The sequence below is a fragment of the Salvia miltiorrhiza genome, chromosome 3, assembly GCF_028751815.1.
Source record: "Salvia miltiorrhiza cultivar Shanhuang (shh) chromosome 3, IMPLAD_Smil_shh, whole genome shotgun sequence".
NCBI classification, from domain to species: Eukaryota; Viridiplantae; Streptophyta; class Magnoliopsida; order Lamiales; family Lamiaceae; genus Salvia; species Salvia miltiorrhiza.
This window is the reverse complement of record NC_080389.1, coordinates 18,912,424-18,932,603: the sequence shown is the minus strand read 5'-3', so window position 1 is coordinate 18,932,603 and position 20,180 is coordinate 18,912,424. Positions and strand designations below refer to the sequence as shown.

The window sequence follows — 20,180 nt, the reverse complement described above, 5'->3', positions numbered from 1 at the left end:
CTCTCTCTCTCTCTCTTCTCTCTCTCTCTAACTCTCTCTCTCTCTAATCTTTTCTGTCGCCGCGCCCTTCTTCTCCAAGAATTGCCGGCACGTACCTCCTCGCAGCCTCTCCACCTCACCGTTCTCTCCCTCACTGTTCTCCTACAGCGGACGGCCTAGGAGGAGCCGCCGCTGTTGTTCTGTTTCCGGCTGTTGTCCAGCGGAGCCTGGCATTCGGCCGCACCGCCCCGTCCGTTCACCCACGCCGTCGCCTCAGTGTCGCCCCGCCCCAAGTCTGCCAGGGACGGAGCAGGAATTCTATCGAGGGGGGGGGGCGAATTTTCAACATCAAAATTATAAAAACTCTATATATGTTTTGTATTAATACATCAATAATTATTCTCCGCTCAAAAAAATTATCCAAAGAAAATGTACGTTGTTACCTTGTAATATGCAATTCGAACATCCAATGTCATAGTAAAATGTCAATCTGCATCGCCGCCTCACTCCGGCTCCAATCGGAAATCAATTTCCATACAGCCAGAAGAGCCACGAAGTTGAATCATTGCATCGCAATTGAATCATTTTTATGATGAATTTATATCACGGCTAATTTATGGTGAATTTGCGGTTGGTGAGTAGGTTAGATAGCAATAGAGGTTTTGGTGGAATTTGGTGAATTTGGGGGAGTGGCATCGACAATACGAAGCAAAAAAATGGTTAATTTGGTTGAGGGATTGGAAAATTGATTAATGTTCTTGAATTAACAACTAGATCTATGAATTCAGAACTTAATGTTCTTGAATTCACATCTAACTCGGTGAATTCACAACTGAATTATGAATTCACAATTGAATTACAGGCGTTGGTTGTAAAATCACAACCAATAAAACTTGAATTCACAACCAACACTATTTCTAGTTGTGAATTCACGCGAATTCACAACTAACACTATTTATAGTAGTGTTAGTTGTGAATTCACGACTAACACTAGTTTTAGTTGTAAATTCAAACTTTAAAACTTGAATTCACAACCAATACTTGTTATTACAGTTGTGAATTTGAGTCTTAAAGCTTGAATTTTACAATCCAAATAAATCCTGGTTGTGAATTCGCGGGTATTTTTTAAATTTTTAAATGCAAGGGTAAAATGGTAAGTGTAGGTATTTTTTAATTTTTTTTTATCTTAGTGGGTATTTTTTAAATTTACTATTCCAAAGTGGCTATTTTCAAAATCCACTCTAAGAATATAATATAATTATGAATATGAAATTTAAAAAATAAAAATCGTGTATTCATGCGGTCACGATAGTGGACGCGTGTGAGGACCATGGGAAAAGAAGGGGAATGCTCGCAACCGAGGCACAGACCGTGGGTGCGTTCTCGAAAGATTGGCACATTGGCCTACGATCGGGTCCGCGACCGCTATCGGGACCATGGCGTTGTTGCTCTCTCTGCGCACCCGACTTGCTTGGCTTTGTTTTTCCTCGCCCGAGCTCCGATTGGACCATTGTTCACGGCTGTGACAGAGTGGTATCAGAGCGAAGGAAAGCTCTGAATTAGAAGTCTTGAGTTTAGTCTAGAATGAGTCACTAGACTAATAGTTATTAACAACCGTGAGCTCAGCGCACCATCACACCAGGCTCAACGAGGTATGTAAAATTTCAAAGTTTATTTGACGTTAAATTTTGAAGAGCATGATGTTGAGGTTATATGATGAGTTATGATGTTACACTTTAAAGGTGCATAGTTTGAGTTTGAGGATGACAACATGATTAATAATGAGTTATTATGTTGTAAGAGCATATGTTGATGTTACATGATGAATCATGAGAGCGTTTATATCATATGATGTTATATGATTGAGGATGCATAATTATGAGTTATGATGTGATGTATTTGAGATGTTTTGTGATGAGAATTGTTTGAGCAGTTGTGATAAGTCACGATGATTTAGATGAAGGAATATAATGTCATTGTTAAGAGAGATTTTTTTTACTAAGTAGAAGGATGAAATGAGAACTTAGAGCTAAAGCTTGAGAGAATTAGCAATTGCTTTAAGTACTTGTTGGTTTGAGTTATGAGTTTGAGTTATGAGCTTGAGTATAATAGCATGATTAATGATGAGTTATTAGCATGCTGCAATGAGATATTGTACGATATGTTGAGTTATTTTGTGACGCGAGTTTTGCTCACGCAACCTTAATGGTACTTGAGGAGGTATCATGAGCCATAGTCTTTGGAGATGGCTTTGAGAGAGAATTGTTGAGTTGTCTTACTGAGTCACGATGATTTAGATTAAGGGATCTAATATCATTGTTTAGAGAGATTCCCTACTAAGTAAAGACGGGACGAGATGAGAATTTAGATGTTTTGAGCTTGAGTTTTAAGATAACAGTACTACTTAATAGGAGTTTTGCTAAGTTATGTTTTGTTTATTTCTGTTGCTGGAGCCAAGTAGAGTTAGTTCCTAGAGTCACCTTTAAGTTCTCCTTATAGGTTGGCCAGGACTGTTGGCACTGCACGAAAGTGGACTGTTGTGAGATCGAACTCAGGAAAGATCGGATACGAGGACGAGGCGTACAGTATGTGGTACAGAGATACCCTAGCAGATTTTCAAACACATGTTCATAGACTATGAAAGGATGAAAGCCTTATGGTTGTTACTAGACTGGATGGCATCGTGCACCTAGTCCCCGTGCTACCAATCGAGTGGTAGGATTGAGCAAGGAAGAAAGCCACTCAATATGATGGGACATGTCGTCATGAGCATTGGACCCACAGAAGATGGGATTTGTTACAGATACCCAGATTTTCTATGCGGATCTACTGACCGGATGCTTGTTTTCTACCAGGGACTCTAGAAGAGTGTAGTAGATATCGAGTCGATCCTTGAGTATCAGTTACCAAAGATGATAAAATGATAAACGATAATGAGGATGAGAAGTAGCCGAGGAGGGCTAGAGTTGATGAGGATGAGAAGAGAAGTCGATGTAGGCTAGAGCTAAGGATGATCTTGAGAGTATGCGTGGTACACCCCTCGTTTTTGATTAGTTGCAATTACATTGCGATGTATATAACTTACTTAGGAGATACTGGTACTTGAGATTTTGACATGATGATAGATAAGCATGCGAATTTAGTACCCTACTGATGTTAAATAGATGGATGTTCCTAGTGTGCTAAAGTAGCAACTAGATGAGTTAACTGGTAGCAATTACCGTAGGAGGTCCAGACCGAGACATAGTACTATTAATGGTGTCGATTTAGAAGGGACATTACGATAGATACTATGGTTTTTGTAGGGTTTAAATAACCCCTTTATGTAAGCCCTCTAAAAAGAGGCATTCTACTGATGGATATATTAGGTTGACCAGAGTGGTCTTTTTGTTAGCATTTCGTGAGTGCTTATTGCCTTACAGATGAATGTTAAGGTGACCGTGAGGGTTTCCTTAAAGTTGAGTTAGTAAATTGAACTTGAGTTTGAGGATGCTTAGAGCGTTGGTCGAGTTGAGTTTTCCTTTTGTGATTTCAAAAATGCCTCAAAGATGTCATCAAGAGTGTGATGTGAAGGATAGGCGGGATAATACTCCGCCACCACCACCGCAACATGAGAGGAGAGTCGAAAAATATTGAACTTTCGAAACAAGAGTCTAGAACATAGGACCCTGAGTTTAAGCTTTTAGCTTGCTGGTGCGAACTTAAGTTTTGTTATGTATAGTATGTTGAGGGTTTAGAAGACACAGAATTTCCAAGTTCGGGATAGTATATCCCGTGTGACTGGGGAGTGATTATGTTGGACCTGGCCAGTCCGCATGATCCAAATCTCAGTAGACGTGTTTTGGGTTTATAAACCCATGTGTTTCAACTTTCGGTTGAAAAGCCAGATGGGTTCTTACTCTAGGTCATTTTGTTCGACCTGGTAGTTACTTCATTCTACCATCTGGTCATTCATTTGAGTCTCTTGAACAATTTGTTTTGATGTCATTCTAGTGTTGAACCCTTACAACTTTTGAGTTATCCTAGTAGATTCTTTTGATGTATAAGACTAGTGAGAGGCACGTCAGAAGACTTTAACACCCGAGCAACTGGTAAACTACACCTGGGAACAATTCAAGGCTACTCTTGAGAAATATGTACCAAGGAGTACAGTAAGCAGCAAGAGGCTGACTATCGAAGTTTGATGCAAGGAAAGAAATCGGTTGTAGAGTATAACCGAGAATTCTGTGAGCTATCACGATTTGCTCATCAGAAGATGGATACTGATGATGAGATGTCTGAGTTTTATGTGCCGGTTTAAGGCAGGACTTTAAGGTAGTATTGGGCAAGTTATTGGATGCATCAGTTAGAATCCTGTTTAATACAGGAGCCTCGCATTCTTTAAGTGTTTGAAGCATGTTACCTTCAAACTCGAACCAAAACGAGCTAGTCCCAAGTTGAGAGTAATCACTCCTGTAGGAAGAGCTACTACAGTTTCTCACATGATTTCTAAATTAGAGTTTGAGTTAGGATCACTAAAGATGAAAACAAGAACCTTGCACTTAATGCCTATGTGGAACGTAGACATTATTCTAAGGATGGACTGGTTAGCAGAGAACTTTGCCCCGATTGATTGTTAGAAGAGACAGATAACTTTCCAACCACCTGGGAAGGAACAGACATGTTTTCACGACATTGATAGAAAGAAGAGAATTCCAATCATTTCGGCACTTCAGGCGTCGAAATTGGTAAAGAAGAAAGGAGCACAAGCTTACCTAGTTTACTTGAATGATGAAGGAGAATCAAGTAAATACTTTGAGGATGTAGTAGTGGTAAGGGAATATAGAGATGTATTTCCCGAGGTCTTACCAGGATTGCCACCAACAAGATAGTTGGAGTTCACTATCGACCTAGAACCTGGATCAGCACTAGTGTCGAAGGCACCCTATAGAATGGCGCCTAAGGAGCTACAAGAGCTGAAGATTCAGCTACAAGAATTGCTCGAGTTAGGTTTTATTAGACGTAGTGTATCCCCGTGGGGAGCGCCAGTCTTTTTGTCAAAAAAGAAGGATGACACGTTGAGAATGTGCATAGATTATCGAGAGCTGAATAAATTGACACTCAAGAACAAATATCCTTTGCCGAGGATAGATGACTTGTTTGATCAATTACGAGGAGCGAGTTTTTTCTTGAAAGTTGACTTGAGATCATAATACCACTAGTTCAAATTTTGACAGGAGGATACACCTAAGACAGCTTTTCAAATGAGGTATGAGCACTATGAGTTCATAGTTATGCCATTCGGTTTGACGAAGGCACCAGTAGTTTTCATGGATCACATGAATCGAGTGTTCCATCAATAACTGGATAAATTTATCCTAGTTTTCATAGATGATATTCTCATCTATTCGAAGAATGAGCAGGAGCGCCAAAACATTTGAGAACGATGTTGGAAACGCTAAGAGTTGAGAAGCTTTTTGCCAAATTCACCAAGTGCGAGTTTTGGTTGAACGAAGTAACTTTTCTAGGACATATTATATCATCCGAAAGAATTAAAGTTGACCCCGTCAAGGTACAAGTTGTACATGAGTGGAGATCACCAACTACGCCTAACGAGATTCGCAACTTTTTAGGTTTAGCAGGATACTATCAGAGGTTTATTAAAGGATTTTCCATGATAGCAAGACCGAGAAAAGAAGTTAAGTACAATTGGAAAGAGGAGTGTAAAGAGAGTTTTTAAGAGCTTAAAGGAAATTGACTACAGCACCAGTGCTGCTAGTCCCGAAAATGGATAAAGAGTATACCATCTACACAGATGCGTCAAAGAATGGGCTAGGATGTGTTTTGATGCAAGAAGGAAGAATTATAGTCTATGCATCACGACAACTTAGATCCCACGAGATAAATTATCCAATGCATGATTTAGAGCTTGCAGCCGTTGTGCATGCCCAAAAAAAAAAAAATTTGGAGACATCATCTCTACGGAGTTAGATGTGAGATTTTCACGGACCACAAAACTTTGAAATACTTTTTCAAGCATAAGGATATTAACATGATGCAAATGAGATGGCTCGAATTAGTAAAGGATGTTAACTGCGACATTAACTATCACCCTGGCAAGGCCAATGTAGTAGCCGATGCATTGAGCCGAAAGGTCTCGTCAAAGTTAGGATGTATTCTCACGAGAGAGGATGAGCTTATAAAGGACTTTGACAAGATGAGGATAGAGATGATAAAACCACCGGGGACGATAGCAAGTATTGTTGCGACGATGCCTAGTTTGAGGAAAATGGTGATTGAAGCACAAGGAAAGATGAGACAATGAACAAGTTACGAGAAAGGATAAGAGCAGGAGATCTCAAGAGTTACAAAAAAAAAAAAAAATCAGACAATGCTATCTTATTTGAGGGGAGAAGATGCATTCCCCGCGATGATGAACTTAAGAATACGATCATGAGTGAGAATCATAACACGCCTTACACCGCCCACCCAGGAGGCACAAAGATGTATCAGGTTGTAAAAAAATAGATTTTTGTGGGACGGAATGAAATGAGACATAGCTTCGTTTGTAGAGCGATGCTTAGCTTGTCAGCAAGTGAAAGCATTACACCAACGACCCTATGGGAAGTTAAAACCGTTGGAGATTCCCGAGTGGAAATGGGATCACATAGCGATGGATTTTGTGATAGCTTTACCGAAAAGTTAAAGAGAAAATACAGCAATTTGAGTGATTGTAGATCGACTAACAAAATCTGCACATTTCATACCGATCCTAATCGCGTATGGACCAGATAAGTTAGCACAATTGTATGTTCGTGACATTATAAGATTGCATTGAGTACCAGTGTAGATCACCTCAAAAAAAAAAAAAATATTACATCACGTTTTTGGATGAGTTACAGAAAGAGTTGGGTACAAGGATGAATTTTAGCATAGCAGACGATAGAAGATATGATAAGAACTACTATCCTTGATAGAGGAGTAAATCGGGAGAATGTGTTGCCACTAATTGAGTTTGCCTATAGGATGTGAGACAAAGTTTCGAGATAGGAAACAAAGTTTTCTTGAAGGTTTCACCCTCAAAGGGGATGAATAGATTTGGAGTTAAAGGACAGCTTAGACCCAGAGTTATAAGTTCTTACGAGATATTGCAAAAGATAGGTCCAATAGCGTATAGGTTGGCTTTGTCACCTAGCTTTGGAAATGTGCATAACGTGTTTCACGTGTCACAATTGAGAGGATATATATTTTACCCAAACCATGTGGTTTACTAAGAAGAAATGATCTTAGAACCAGACTTGAGTTATGAAGAGAGACCTCAGATGATGCTAGATCATAAATTCGGCAATTGAGTAATAGGTCGATTACATTGGATAAGGTCCAATGGAGATATGATAGTTAGAAAGAAGTGGAAAGAGAGCTTGAGGATAAGATGTGAGAGAAGTACCCGAAACATTTACAAGAGGTACAAATTTCGGGACGAAATTTATTTTAAGGGGGAGGGTATGTAATACCCGGGCTTTTGATTACGTGATTAATTGCTTGAGTTTGAGTAATTAAGGTTTAGATCCCTTGTTTGATTTACTTTGTAAAGAGATGAGGAGTTATATGAAGTTCCCTTGTTATTTTTAAGACGTTGAGATGTTCTTTTGATGATGTGTGGATGATGTGGGATTTTAAATCCGTAGTTGAGTTTGAGTATTTGAATAATTCGAGATAATTATTTGAATGAGAACGATGAACTCGGAAGTGAAATCTGAGTCCGTTAAGACGTTTTTGAAATTTTTGACTTTTTGACGATGAATAGTAAAATACTGCTATTTCGTCTTTTTGTCGACTTTCAAAATCTTACGTGCACGTCGTCGAGAAATATTCTTAGTTTTTCGATACGAGTCCAATAATGAAAGTTTTTATTTTTGGACGACGAGTGAATAGTAAACTGTGATTTCTCGATAAACGAACCGAGCTCGTTTATCAGAATTTAGAGAACGAGCTTGCGTTTTCTATATTTATATAGAATTACGAGTATAATAAAAGTGAGTAGGAGTTAAGAGGACGAGTAACGAAGAATATGGGTAGTTTGTCGTTAAAACGAGACGAAACGAGATATTTAACGACTAAGTGGGATAATATACTATCTAACCTACCCTACCCTAACCACTCCACCAACCACCCAACCCCACTCACTCACACATATTATACGGCTGTATCAGCCAAACACTCCACTCACACTTTAATCTCACACATACAACACCTAAAACACACACTAGTTCACGCCATTTTCATTTTAGTTTGAGCTCAAGCTTCTGACCTCCGATTTGAGCACCGAGACGAGCGCCGATCATCTTTTCGATCACGTATCTAAGTAGGTAAGATCTCTACCTACGTTTTGATGGTTTTCTTTTCGATTTTCGTCGACGTCGAAAAACGTTGATTCTCGACTTTATTTTGAAACGACGTCGGATCGTCGTGAAATTTTAGTAGGTTGTTCTTGGGTAGATGTTGAGCATGTTTAATGAAGGGAGTAAGAACGGAACGAACCGTAGCTATGAAACCCATGAGGGCAGCCCCGTTTTTCACATATTAGCTTGTCTTTCGATTTTTGTTTGATCGTTTTGACTTGATATTTGTGCTTAGGGGTATGCTAGAATCGATATATATTAAATTCGTATTTTTCCAAGCACGAAAATTTTATAAATTTTTAGAGTATGATTATTTAAATTCGTGAAGTTTGAGACGTTGCATAATGAATATTATTGCGTATATGTGTTCTACGATATCACATGAGCATGCTAATTGATTTACAATTTATGGATGATAATTGTTGAACGAAATTAAAACTGGAATTCTGTCAAAATTTTATAGCAGTTTCAAGCTTATGTTTCGATGAGTTTTCATTGCTTGATGGCTCTGAAATTTTAGTATGTTTATCTATGATATGTGTATTTCGTTGCTGCAAAATTTCATGTCTTTTGGATGATGTTTGCTATTTTAAAGATATTTTGAAAAATCCTTGACAGAATCTGTCAACTATTGGTAGACTTCACAAAAACGTTTATATCTATTAATCCATGAAGGATTTTGCATCACCGTTTTTTTTTAAACGAAACTAGACTTCAATACTTTTCTAAAAACATAAGATTTCGATTTTTATGACCTCTGAAACAGAGCAGTTTATTATTTCAAAAATGCCCTGTTCTGCTGTCATATTTGTCCAACAGTAAAAGTGTATGAGTTTCATTGTTTATTTGGCAGATCATATGAACGTTTTCTCTTGTGAAATTTTAACCAAATCTTCAAGGATACCTTTAGTTTTAGATGATTAAATTTGATGGAATTTTATTAAGGTTTGCCTTGGTTTCTAATGGCCTAAACAAAATTGGCAGAAACTGTCAATCTTTGACAGCCTGCACTAAAAGAGCAATATCTCCAAAAACCTTTAACCTTTTTGGTTAACTACCATTTTTAGAATGAACTACACTTCATGAAGTTTTTGAGATCAATTGGTATGAGAGTTTATGATGATTGAGTTGGTTGTTATGGATTTTTAAAGATGACACAAAAACAGCAAAACTTTCTAGAAAACAACTTGATTATATTTGTTTTGATGGATGATACGATATGACTAAATGGTGTGAGTTGTGAGAGTTATGATTAACGCACATAAATGTTGGTATCTGACACTCGAACAATTGGTGTCGAGTATAAATGATAGTTTACTGATAAAGAGTTTTGATGATTTTGAATTGTTTGGTTTGCGTTGAAAAGATGTCAAGATGTTAAGTTTTGAGTCGAGAGACGAGTTCACGTAGTGAGATTCACGCGTTGAAATCTCGTGGCTGACATTATATATGAATAGGTCATGCCGAAATTTTTAGTGAAATTAGAATTTGAGCATAGTCAATTCTTGTTGACCCGTGACTCAAATACATGCCTAATGGAAAGTTTAACTTTCTAATCGGTTAATTAGACGAGATGAGAGCGAATAGATCTGCTAAGAAAGTGGACTTTTCGATGTGTTAAATATTTCTTTTAATTGAAGCGCTGCTAATTATAACATAAGGATGTTATAATTAATGAGTAATGACGAGAGATAATAATTGTTATATTGATTAACAATCAAGAGAGATGAACATTAGAGATACTAATGTTTCATAAAAGAGATTAGATTATTAATCAAGGTTTCTTTTATAACTTCTCACCAATTCTTCATAACGATGAAGGTCCTTTTGGGAAGTAACGACTTGAGGGAGAGAGTGACGTTACTCATTGATACAGAGACACAACGAGGTTGAGCTGATGTGATGATGGTGCTGCAATGAGCGGAGTCTCCAGGGTTGTTAATAAATAGTTAACCTGTCTAGAATATGTCTTCATACATATGTCTAGCTACTTTCCGCTGCAAGATGTTGTTGATGTTATGTCATACTTTGAGTCTTAAGAGAATGGTTGCATATGATGTATAACTTGATTAATGATATTAATTAACTTTTATGCAGTCTTTCATAGACTGTTTTCAATTGAGTATTAATGAATAAAAATGACGAGTTTTATTAAGATGAGTAAGTTTTACGGCTATAAATGACGCCCATTTTCTTCCCCTTCTTCTTTAACCCCATCCCTAGTCGTGGATCACTCGGCCTAACTATCCCTAGTTAGGGCGGGCTGTGACACGATAGTGGACGCGTGTGAGGACCATGGGAAAAGAAGGGGAATGCTCGCAACCGAGGCACAGACCGTGGGTGCGTTCTCGAAAGATTGGCACATTGGCCTACGATCGGGTCCGCGACCGCTATCGGGACCATGGCGTTGTTGCTCTCTGCGCACCCGACTTGCTTGGCTTTGTTTTTCCTCGCCCGAGCTCCGATTGGACCATTGTTCACGCTCACGGATTCCTATGAAACTAATTTACTTCAACCCTATACTTTAACATTTCTCCAATTATTCCTTTTTTTCCTGAATTTACACCAAAACTACAACCAAACATTAAATCATAGTAAATCTTATCTCAATACTAGGACACAAACACGCATTCACAAGCAAAATACGAAGAAAAATGACAAGAGATAATGTCGAATTGAGGTACGAAAACCATGTTTGTCTTAAACCCTAACTTATTTTGCCCCCTTCCTACTGATTCTCACTCTCTCTCTACTCGATTATCTCATTTTTGTGTCGCCCTTCTATGGTGCAAACCATAAACCCCTTCTCACCCGTCAAATCAATCCTCTTCTTCGGACCTCCTTCAGTACGTCGTGATGAATCCCAAATATGGGTGGAAAGAGTATCTGAGCTATTCGATCATTCCCGACACTGAAGATTCATTTTGCTTTGACATCAGTACCAAAGGCTTATTTTCTGTTCATAATGTCCCAAGCAAAAAAGAAGCCCATGTTGGATTTATATACTGAAAGCAAGAACTTTTATGCTTGTATATAATGATTCATGTGTTCACTGTTTTCAATCTCCTATCTGATTGTGTTCATGATTGCATATGTATGTTCTTTATCTCTATATAAGTAGATTATACGGTTATACGGTGTATCACAGAAGATCGTATAATTGGAATAACCTTAAGAGATATAATATGATCACAACCGAAATAACTCTAGGACAAGTTATTGGTTTAGGCTGCAGTATAGATGGAAGTAGTTTGTCTTGACTACTTGTCTATACTGGTACGTCATTACGTATTGATAGGACCAACGGTGAGATGTATTCTTCTATCTGACTTAAGTGAAGAATAAAGATCTCGGTGACTTAACAGAATCTTAATACTAATAAGTATTCAGGTATATATATTAATTCGTATATCACTTTGACTTACTATGGGTGAAAGTTATATACTAACTCGAGTACTCTGTATCTTGGGTGATAGCGGTTAATATATGATATTTGTTTATCTGTATTAGTACCCGTATCCAGTATAGGATAATGACATCCCCTTAAGGAGCTCAATAAGGTTTATTGCGTTAAACCCTGCAGGTTGATTAAGTTCAGACGCAATAATAAGGTTTGAGTGGTACTGCTTAAGGATTATAAAGAGATTAATTAATTTAAGCTGTCAGAGCTCTAATTAATTAGTGGATGTCGGATATTTTAAATACGGAGATTTAATAAGTCTAAATACAAGCCCCCCCGACTCATCACCGGCAATAAAGGGGTAAGTCAGTATCGGTTCTCTAGTGGAATGAACTGATATTTATAAATTAATTATGGTCTGGGCTGACCATAGATAAATTAATTTATTTGAGACCCATCTTTATTCCTTGTATCTGGTCCCTGGACTGGCCCAAAGTCTCCTAGCCCTAGAAGGAGCAGAAGTCGTTCACTACTTCTAATCTGGCGCCCCATACACGTATTTAATTATTTTAAATACAGCTGTAAGTTCTCAGGAAAATACACTGATAAAAATTAGGGTTTTTGAGAGAGCAGAGGGGCAACGTGTAGAAGCAATTCTGCCTTGGGAACTTCCATAGTTCGTTGTCCATCCAACGTTGGAAGCTGAGCGGGATACAGTCGAGAAGATCAGAGCTGGAGTCTTTCGACACGATCATCAACGACCTGTGCATCCGCTTTACAAGTAAGTAATTCCTAACACCTATGTGCAGCTGTTAAATTCATAGGAGCATGTTAAGATTAATCATTGTATGGTAAATTAATAATAACCAAGAAATGATCATCGGGCAAACGGAACGTTAATTCAATTTAATATTCCTTCTATTGGTATCAGAGCCCAGGATTATTTTCTTGGCTCTATTATTAATTTATGTACGATTAATAATGTGCGTTGTTTTTACTGCTGTTGTTCTTCGTGGTTCGTTGATTCGTGGGATACGTCGTTTGACGTTGTAATCGTTTTTCACCATGAGAAAATCAGTGGTTAGATTAGGTTTTCAAATTGTATTTGTTTTTCCGTTGTAAATCTGTAAAATTGAGAACGAGACGAGGACGACGACGAATCAATAACGATGAACGGAGAAAGGAGGAGACGCACGGGACCGGGCGCCGTTGGGCAGCGCGCGCGGGTGCAAGCACGCCGTGCGCAGCGCGCCCAGGCAGGCGCCGCGCGGCCGCTGCTGCTCTCGGTCCTGGACGTGCACTGCAGGCGAGGCGAGGTGAGGCGAGCTGCTGCTGTGCGGGTCGGGTGAGGAAGAAGGCTGCAGCCGGCAGGGGCTGTGCGCGCCCGGGGCCGCGCCTGCGCGCTTTGCGCGCTGCGCGCCCAGCGGGCGGCGCACTGCCGCTGCTGCTGTCCACGCCGAGGGGCCTGCTGCCGCTGCTGTCGCCGTGCACCGAGGGCTGTTGCTGCTGCTGCTGCTGCTGCTGGTGGCACCGAGCGCTGCCGACCGGGCGGCTGCTCACGCTGGAGGCTGGTGCCGGGCTGCTGCGGTGCCGGGCTGCTGCCGAGCGTGGGGGCGGCTGCTTTGGGAGGAGGCGGCGGCAACTAGGGTTCCAAACCCTAGCTGCGATTGTTTCTCAATCCTAGGGGGCCCAAACCCTATTTTCCAAAGACGGGCCTGTTTTGAAGTTTCGGGCCGAGTTTACGTTTTTTAGTTTTATTTCTTTTTCTTTTCTGTTCTTTGTAATAGATTAGAAATTTGGGGTTCCACGAATGGGTCACGAAGAACTTTATTATTTTAATTATGTTCTTTGCATGCTGTGGTGTTAATCCCTTATGCTCTTTATCTACTTTTGTTCGTCTCTGCTTGTTAATATGTTTTATTAGCTGCGCTTAGACAAGCATGATAGTAGGTTTATCGTTTTCTTAAGCATGTTTTAGAATTCTGTGAGCATGTTTTACATGTTGCATTCTAGAAGAGCATGTTTAGGATTATATGCTTGAGCATGATCAAACCTTTTGAAAGAAAAAGACTAAACTGTTTTAATAATTTTTATAGTATTTAAAAATTATTTTAGACCTCCACATGCGGCCTCAAGACAAAGTGATTGAAAGTATGAGTAAACGTCCACACGATCGTGGCTTACTTCATATTGGATTTCACAAGTTTGTTAAGTTGAGGTTTCTATCAAAAAAAAAATATTTAAATCCATTTAAGTAGTGGGAGTTATGCGGTAAACGTCCACACGATCGTGGCTTACTCGTATAATTTTCACAAGTACTTTAGAGGATGGATTCTAAATAAGATAACCAAGAGGTTAAATTGAAAGCGGTATGGTCCTAGTGAGTATGCTAATTTTGAGAATTTAATTTTCAAGGTTAAATTGTGGTCACTGTTTAGATATCATTTCAAGTACAATGTACAACTCCCCATCGGAGTCCCTTCTTGAATATGATATGGTCTAGTTAAGATCCAACTATTAATTTCCTTTGTCAAAAGGTTAAGTTGACATGGATGGAAATTAAAAGACTAGGTAAAATAGTCTGGTTGAGGGGTTCATGTGTAAACGTCCACACGATCGTGGCTTACTCGTGAGATTCCTTGGGCAGTTGGAGGTTTCATTAATATTGTTTTATCAAAAGGTTACAATATTATTGTTACGAATTATGTGCTTCATGTTCTTACATGTTTATTTGTTTACTTTCAGATATGTCTATGTCTCCGATTATTAACATTCTAGCAAACAATCCTCTCATCGGTCCAAATTACACCGAATGGAAACGCCATATTATGTATATTCTTGACGCTGATGAGCACAGTTTTGTGCTTACTACTCCACGTCCCGCGCCCTTAACTGATGAGTCGACTGATGCGGAACGAGAGGCGCATAAAAGGTGGCACAAGTCGAATAATATGGCCAAGTGCTATATTATGATTACTATGTCACAAACTTTGCAACTCCAGCATCAGGTCATGAATGACGCGGCTGAAATCATGTTAAACCTCAAGGAGGTTTATGGGGAGTCCGAGAGGTCTTCTCGTTTTAACTTGATGAGAGAAATCTTAGCTTGTAAAATGAGCGAGGGCAGCTCGGTGCACGATCATGTCATGCATATGACAAATTTGTTTGACAGGCTTGATCTGCTAGGAGGGGGTATCGAAGGCGAAGCCAAGGTCGATATCATCCTCAACACTCTCCCCAAAACCTATGAGAACTTCCGACTCAATGTCGTTATGAGCAAGGTCAACTACACTCTTAATGAGTTGTTGAATGCTCTAGTTGCGGCGGAGGGAGTTATGGGCCGTGGGAAAGAGGTCCTTGTTGCTGCCAAGGGATCTGCTTCTTCGTCGAAAGGCGGGAAAAAGAAGTGGAAAAGTCCATAGGGCAAGCATGACCATGAGGCTAGTGGGAGCGGTAAAGCCAAAGTAGATGGCCCTACCGGCGGCGTGAAGAAGCCAACGGCCAAGGGAAAGTGCTTCAAGTGCGGCAAGGTTGGGCATTGGAAGAAAGATTGTCCAGTGCTCAAGGCAAAGGGACAAGGTACGTCACAAGTTTTAGTAACTGAAACATGTTTAGCTTCGTTTTCGACTCATTCATGGGTAGTGGATACGGGGGCAACTGACCATGTTTGTTACACCTTGCAGGGCTTCATGCCGACAAGGGAACTGGCAAGTGATGAGATCACCATCTCCATGGGCAACGCGTCGAAGGTCGCAGCTGTTGCTATTGGAGATTTATCTTTATGTTTTGGTGATGACATTTTAGTTTTGAGGGATATTTTGTATGTGCCGGAGTTTCGGCGGAACATAATTTCTGTTTCAAAATTGTTTTTGAATGGATATTCTGTTACTTTTGATAGGGGTGTCTCTATCATGAGAGATAACAAGACTATTTGTTCTGGAATTTTGAACAGCTCTCTCTATACTATTACATGTCCAATTAACAACTTTGTCCATATTGCATCTACATCACAAATCCTTCCAAATCCGAATAAGATGGAGTATTATTCTCATGAACAATATACTCATGCGTGGCACCTAAGGTTAGGCCACATCAATCTAAATAGGATCCAAAGGCTCGTTTCAAATGGAATCTTGAAAGACTTTCAAGCGGTTCCATTTAGAACCTGCGAATCCTGTATAGAGGAAAAGATGATGGCAAGACCTTTTAAGGCAAAGGGGAATAGGGCCTCGCATGTGTTAGAATTGATTCACTCTGACTTGTGTGGACCGATGTCCACTAGAGCTCGTGGAGGGTATGAGTATTTCGTCACTTTCATTGACGATTACTCAAGATATGGGTATATTTACCTACTTCAACGCAAGTCTGAATGCTTTGAGAAATTCAAAGAATTCAAGGCGGAAGTGGAGAAGAGAACGGGTAAATCAATCAAGTCATTGCGGTCTGATCGCGGTGGCGAATACCTCGGGAACGAGTTTTTGCAATACTTGTCAGATTCTGGGATTACATCCCAATTGACTGCACCAGGTACTCCCCAACAGAATGGTGTAGCAGAGAGAAGAAACAGGACTCTTTTGGAAATGGTACGATCAATGATGAGTTATGCATCGTTGCCTATTTCGTTTTGGGGATATGCCTTGCAAACAGCGGCTTACTTGCTGAATCTAGTACCATCCAAGTCTGTGCCTAAGACTCCCACTGAATTATGGTCAGGGCGTAAGCCCAGCTTGAATCATATAAAGATATGGGGTTGTCCTGCATATGTGCTTGACAAAGAGGCAAGGAAATTGGACCCTAGATGCGAAGTAATGTTGTTCATAGGATATCCAAGAGAAACGAAAGGTGGATATTTCTATAATCCTAATGATCAGAAAGTGGTTGTTAGCACCAACGCACGATTCTTGGAAGAGGATTATATGAATAACCACAAGTCTAAGTCCGAGATTGCCCTTCAAGAAATCGAAGGCAATGGACAGGCGATTCCATCACCCCAGCCAAGTGTGCAAGTGAATGCACCGCAGGATACTGCACAAACCATTGTCACAGCCGTACCACCACCGCTTCGTCGTAGTGGGAGGGTTATAGTCCAACTCGATCGATTTATGTTCTTGGGAGAATCTTCGGATCTTCTCTCTGTTGATGAACAAAAGGATATCGACCCTGATAACTTCAGACAAGCGATGAAAGATCAAGATGCAGATTCTTGGTACGAAGCCATGGTTTCTGAAATAGAATCCATGAGTGCTATGGATGTATACGAGAAAACTAAATTACCAGACGGCTTTTTAGCTATAGGTAGTAGGTGGGTATACAAGAGAAAGAGAGATTCGGATGGCGAAGTCGCAACTTTTAAAGCTAGACTGGTGGCGAAAGGTTATACCCAGGAACAGGGTATAGATTATGATGAGACCTTTTCGCCGGTTGCCATGCTCAAGTCTATCCGAATACTCCTTGCCATAGCAGCTCACATGAACCTTGAGGTTTGGCAAATGGATGTCAAAACCGCTTTTCTAAACGGTTTCCTTGAAGAAGGAAGGGACATTTATATGCAGCAACCCGAAGGTTTTGTGAAAAAGGGCGAAGAGCATCTTCTGTGGAAGCTCAAGAAGTCCATTTATGGACTTAAGCAAGCTTCGAGGTCATGGAACAAGCGTTTCGACGAGGTCATTAAATCCTATGGATTTACTCGTTGTGAAAACGAAAGTTGCGTGTACCGTTTAGATGCCAATGGCGATGTGGTTTTCCTTGCACTTTATGTAGATGATATCCTCCTCATTGGCAACAATGTTGAGCTATTATCAGACATAAAGAAGTGGTTATCCGAACAGTTTCAAATGAAAGACTTAGGAGATGCATCGTACATCCTGGGGATCAAGGTCGTTCGTGATCGCCAGAAAATGATGTTGAGCTTATCTCAAGCGTCTTACATTGATACTGTGATTGCTCGTTTTAGCATGCAAAATGCCAAGAAAGGCTTGCTACCTTTTAGACATGGCATTCCTCTGTCTAAGGACATGTGTCCTAAGACGCCTAGTGAGGTTGAGGAGATGAGGAAGATACCCTATGCATCCGCCGTAGGTAGCCTCATGTATGCGATGCTATGCACGAGACCTGATATTTGCTATGTCGTTGGCATGGTTGCAAGATATCAGTCGAACCCTGGACCAGGACACTGGACTGCGGTAAAGCATATTCTCAAGTACCTGAAACGGACTCGAGATTATAGGCTAGTTTACCAATCAGACAGTCTATTTCCTTTGGGTTACACCGATTCGGATTTCCAGGCTGACCGGGATGAGAAGAGATCTACCTCTGGTTATGTGTTTACCTTGGGAGGTGGAGCCGTATCATGGCGGAGTGCAAAGCAGAAGTGCATTGCAGACTCCACCATGGAAGCTGAGTATGTAGCTGCTTCGGAAGCTGCTAAGGAGGCTGTATGGTTCCAGAACTACCTCTTGGATCTAGGAGTGGTCCCTAATTTGCCTAAGAGTATCATAATTTATTGTGATAACTCGGGTGCAGTGGCAAATTCTAAGGAACCCAGGAGCCACAAGGCGTCCAAACACATAGAGAGAAAGTACCACATCATACGAGAAATCGTAAGCAGAGGAGATGTGCTAGTTGAGAAGATTGATACATTGGAGAACCTGGCTGACCCTTTCACGAAGAGCTTACCGCAAAAGGCCTACGAAAAGCATGCTCGAGGGATGGGTTTGCGGTTGATGCCACCCACTTAGAGAAAAACTTTCAGTATAAGTGGGAAAGATGAAGTGAAGTGTGTTTGTTGTAATAGCTAGTATTTAGACACATTGTATACTAAAAGTTTTGCTTTAGTATAAGTGGGAGATTGTTGGATTTATATACTGAAAGCAAGAACTTTTATGCTTGTATATAATGATTCCTGTGTTCACTATTTTCAATCTCCTATCTGATTGTGTTCATGATTGCATATGTATGTTCTTTATCTCTATATAAGTAGATTATACGGTTATACGGTGTATCACAGAAGATCGTATAATTGGAATAACCTTAAGAGATATAATATGATCACAACCGAAATAACTCTAGGACAAGTTATTGGTTTAGGCTGCAGTATAGATGGAAGTAGTTTGTCTTGACTACTTGTCTATACTGGTACGTCATTACGTATTGATAGGACCAACGGTGAGATGTATTCTTCTATCTGACTTAAGTGAAGAATAAAGATCTCGGTGACTTAACAGAATCTTAATACTAATAAGTATTCAGGTATATATATTAATTCGTATATCACTTTGACTTACTATGGGTGAAAGTTATATACTAACTCGAGTACTATGTATCTTGGGTGATAGCGGTTAATATATGATATTTGTTTATCTGTATTAGTACCCGTATCCAGTATAGGATAATGACATCCCCTTAAGGAGCTCAATAAGGTTTATTGCGTTAAACTCTGCAGGTTGATTAAGTTCAGGCGCAATAATAAGGTTTGAGTGGTACTGCTTAAGGATTATAAAGAGATTAATTAATTTAAGCTGTCAGAGTTCTAATTAATTAGTGGATGTCGGATATTTTAAATACGGAGATTTAATAAGTCTAAATACAAGCTCCCCCGACTCATCACCGGCAATAAAGGGGTAAGTCAGTATCGGTTCTTTAGTGGAATGAACTGATATTTATAAATTAATTATGGTCTGGGCTGACCATAGATAAATTAATTTATTTGAGACACATCTTTATTCCTTGTATCTGGTCCCTGGACTGGCCCAAAGTCTCCTAGCCCTAGAAGGAGCAGAAGTCGTTCACTACTTCTAATCTGGCGCCCCATACACGTATTTAATTATTTTAAATACAGCTGTAAGCTCTCAGGAAAATACACTGATAAAAATTAGGGTTTTTGAGAGAGCAGAGGGGCGCAGGAAACGTGTAGGAGCAATTCTGCCTTGGGAACTTCCATAGTTTGTTGTCCATCCAACGTTGGAAGCTGAGCGGGATACAGTCGAGAAGATCAGAGCTGGAGTCTTTCGACACGATCATCAACGACCTGTGCATCCGCTTTACAAGTAAGTAATTCCTAACACCTATGTGCAGCTGTTAAATTCATAGGAGCATGTTAAGATTAATCGTTGTATGGTAAATTAATAATAACCAAGAAACGATCATCGGGCAAACGGAACGTTAATTCAATTTAATATTCCTTCAGCCCACCCATGGATAGATCGACGAGTCGGCGCGTTGGAAATAGAAGTCATGGCAGGAGATGCGAGAGATCAATTAGTCCCCTCTTCGGTGCTTTCTCGATTAATCGCCGCCCTTGTGTCGTCGTGATGAAATTCGGGGTTGCGCTACTCCAACAGACTTTTAGGAGGCCTTCCAGGATCGAACAAGCAAGCAAGCAATCAGATTAGAGCACCAATCATGAGCGAGTATACAAAAGA

The 20,180-nt window shown here is 40.0% G+C and overlaps 1 long non-coding RNA gene across 1 annotated transcript; it reads left to right on the top strand.

Moving 5' to 3' along the window:
- The first annotated feature begins 8,200 nt into the window (after nucleotides 1–8,200).
- On the top strand, nucleotides 8,201–10,515 carry LOC131017989 (uncharacterized). The gene is made up of 2 exons (XR_009099956.1): nucleotides 8,201–8,327; nucleotides 10,182–10,515. It is a non-coding gene; the product is annotated as an uncharacterized LOC131017989 (long non-coding RNA).
- The last annotated feature ends 9,665 nt before the right edge of the window (nucleotides 10,516–20,180 follow it).